At 47.1% G+C, this 3,808-nt stretch overlaps 1 protein-coding gene across 2 annotated transcripts in view; it reads right to left on the minus strand.

Moving 5' to 3' along the window:
- Positions 1 to 3,808, minus strand: part of PAMR1 (peptidase domain containing associated with muscle regeneration 1) — a 72,484-nt gene that overhangs the window by 68,203 nt on the left and 473 nt on the right. The gene's annotated exons all lie outside the window — the stretch shown is intronic.

Here is a 3,808-nt window from a genome sequence, read left to right on the forward strand (position 1 = left end):
GCATTCCTGAGAATAGAACATTTTACCAAAGAGTTGGTGGTCATAGAGTTGAGATTACGTTCCACAAAACACACAAGTTAAGATATATTTACGCTCCTTCTTTTAAAAGTCCTGTCTGCTACGAAATTCTCACTTGTGCTTCCCCCCATTCAGTACACAGCCTTCCACTTTCTCTCTTTCACTCTCCATTTCTGCCCCATCCCTCCCAGGAATGGAGGTCAAAAATGCAAATGCCAGTAGAGACTAGCAGAGAACATACGTGTGAATTGAGAAGGCAGGGTGTCAGGCCAGAGAGGGGACCCAGCCTACCTCAAAGCATTCAGGTTCAAAACATTTTTAAGCATCATATCCTACTAGCTACATCTGCAGACCTTTGACCTGAAGGCTGCCGATCCTTCGGTGCTACAGTCTCCCTCTTTGCCAAAGTCACCCCCAAAAGAGGAGCAGTGCCACCCAAACTGGAGCTAGCAAGAACCCTCCCCCTGCCACGTGTGTCCTGAAGCCATGCCATGATCACATGTGCATCAGTATATGATGCTGTTAGGTACGCGAGTTTAAGTCAGCCCGGTACCACACGAGCTTGAGCTCAGGAATTCGACAGTCTGGGCTCACGCCAGGCTCCGCTAATCTGCTTGCGTTTTCTTTCTTATCATTATTACCGCGCAATATAAATAACATAAATTTACCATTTTAATCACTTTTAAGTGTACAGTCCAGTGGCTTGTGTACCCATCACCACTATACATCTCCAGAATGTTTCCGTCATCCCTCACTGACACTCTACACCCATTAAACACTAACTCCTCGGTCTTTTCTCCCCACAGCCCCTGGTAACTGCTGTTCTACTTTCTGCCTCTATGAATTTGACTTCATATAAATGGAATCATACAGGATTTGTCCTTTTGTGTCTGGCTTCTTTCACTTAGCATAATGTTTTCAAGGTTCATCCACGTTGTAGGCTGTGTCAGAACTTCACTCCTTTTGAAGTCTGAATAATATTCCACTATATGTACCTACCACATTTTGTTTATCCATTGATGGACACGTGGGTTTTTCCCACCTTCTGGCTATTGGGAATAATGCTGCAGTGGACACTGGTGTACGAATATCTGCTGGAGTTCCAGCTTTGACTCATTTTGTGTATATACCCAGAAGTGGAATTGCTAGATCAAACGTTTACCTTTTTTAGAACTGTGCCTGTATATCTTTGGACAGGTTACAGACCCTTTCTAAACTTCATTTGGAAACAGCACCTAACCTGCTTTGGCTCAAACACTGCGCACATCATAAATGCTCACAGATATTTACTCTCCTTGTCCTCTGCATTTGAGGTACTCAAACTAAATGATCTCTACAGTTACTCGCAGCTCCCTAAACCAATGATCCTACCCTCAAATTATTTCCCTGTTGGAGAAGCCAGGAGTTCTCAGAATATATATCTGGGGAACACCCTCTTCATGGTCCCCACAAAAATCTAGCCCTGCCAAGAAGGCCCAATTTTCATAGCTCTCTCCTTGGAATTTGCTAACACATCCCATTATAAACCAACATCTAATTTTTCTTGCCACTCCTTCCCCCTTGCTTTCTTTCCACATTCCCTTTCTCGGTTGGCTTCTCCTGCCCACTGAATATCTGTGCTTCAGATTATCTTCCCCAGCTGCCTTGATGCTAATTCCCCACCAGCTAATGTCTGTTGGAAGCAACACTTGTGAAGTTATTCATATTATGGCTTCACTCCCCAGAGTCACATCTTTTAAATGAGTTGTTCCTTTTAGGCAGAATCCTGCTGGCAGAGCTACTGCTACTTGGTGAAGTCAGTGGAGTTGGGTTTTCTCCCCTCACATGCTGTTTATATCGGGTTATCACTTGGCCCGATGTTTGGATTTTCCTCCTCAGACACGTGTCCCAAGTCGATGAGCAACAACCGTCTGCTGTGCCATCCCCGTGGATGTTTACATTTCATCAGATGCTCTTTTTAGAAAAGTAATTAGAGGAAATATGCTGCTAAACTTTCCTTGACAGGGCCAGATTCAGAACTCCAGCGGCGAGTGGACTCATTCACTCACCACTTGAAGAAATATTTTCCTTCTTCATTCCATCCCTCCGTGTTCCCTCTAAATGCGAACGCTCAACAATGAAATATCCTTGCTAGATTCGTGAAGTTGCCCTTTGGTTCAGTCAGCAGCTCGGCTGCCCAGACGCCGCGTACCCTCCCTGAAGCTTTTCCAGAGCACAAGGTAAAAGAGATTCTCAGTTCAGGAAAAAATGAGTTTTTCAGATCCTGGGCAAGAAAAAAGGCGCAGCCGAGCTTTGCTTTTTAACTTTTCTGGGTTTCAGCCACCTTACCTGCCACGTTAGAAAAAAAGAAGCGGGGGCGTGCTGATGCAGGGATGAGGAAACTAGACCTCGGAGCCCTGGTGCTCCAGAAGGAACCGGGTTCCTCTGGAGTTGGGCTCGGGCCACCATGCCCTGGAAGTTCGGCTCCAAAAGGCAGAGGTGGAACAGGAATGAGACTTAAGGAAAATTCACCAACTTACCCCCTGGGGCAAGTGTCTGGGTTTGTGGATTATCAGACTTCCCCCTCCTGGGTTCCTTCTTCCTACATTATTGTCTTTGGGCTGTTCCAGATGCCAGTGAGGCAAAATTCAAATGAAACACTCTCTCCAGCCTGAGAGTAAATCACCAAGGAAGATTTCACCTGGGGCTGGCAGGCTACAGGTAGATGGGAAGTATTCACCAAAGTGGGTTTTTCTTTTTTTCTATCTTGGCTTTTTGTTCATCGTGAAGGGATATGCCCCATGGTCCAGCTCCCCTTCTACAGTAGGTGATTGCATTTTACACCCTCACCGCTCCCACTTACTCTGTTTCACTCTCAGGCACTTGCCAGCTACGTGCAGCAACGGAGCATCCACCTCTCAAGTAGAGCACAGGTGACTGACAGGTAACCCCCGGAGAAGGAAAGTGTAGCAAAAGCTCACACACTCCCTGCTCCTCTGCGAAGTTGCCCTATTTTATCACGTGTGTACATTTCAACCGGTCCTTATCTCCCGAGGTCTCACCCTACCTCCTGACACCTGGCCTCTCCAGCCACAGGACAAATGATCCTAAGAAGTCCTCCTTCCCTGCTTGCCCGGAAGCAATCAGAGGACAAGCCTGCCCTCTCCTTGCTTCTGCTGGGTCAAGAGGCTCCCAAGACCTCTGTGTCTCGTTTCAGCCTCACTTGCCCCGGGAGCCCATCTGACGTGGGTTTTGTGGCTCAGAAAATGACATGTGAAAACCACGGAAGCCACAGCTCTTTCTAAACAAACACTGTGCTTCCCCAGAAGCAGCTTTTGGCACTCTTCTCCTCGGCTTTCCCTTCTTCCTTCTCATTCTTATCAGAAAGGAAGTGTATATATGCTGCGCGAGTCCATCTCCCTTGCTGGGAATCTGTTCTGAAGGGTTGTAACTGTAAGATTTCATCAAGCAAGTTGCCCCAGAGGGACACCCTCGCTGCAAGCCCTGCTCTCATCCTCCTTTTTCCTTCCAGCTCACCTCTGAGGGGGCTTCTTCCAGTGGGAAATTTAGCTTTTGCTTGTCAGGGGGCATACCTGACACTGGGTAGATTCCCGGAGGTAATTTTGTGCTTTCAAAAGCTAAAATAAAAGCCCAGCAAATAAAACTGAAGCTGGTACCCCTCATGAGGCAGTTCAGTCCCACAAGTTGGGATGACAGAAAACAGTGTCCCATTCTCAAGGAGAAAGACAGACACTCCAGCATCACCAGCCAAGCCCCCAAGATTATCACTGATAAGAAGCGCCCCCCCCCC

The sequence above is a fragment of the Lipotes vexillifer genome, unplaced genomic scaffold (genome assembly GCF_000442215.2).
Source record: "Lipotes vexillifer unplaced genomic scaffold, Lipotes_vexillifer_v1.1 scaffold1993, whole genome shotgun sequence".
NCBI lineage: Eukaryota > Metazoa > Chordata > Mammalia > Artiodactyla > Lipotidae > Lipotes > Lipotes vexillifer.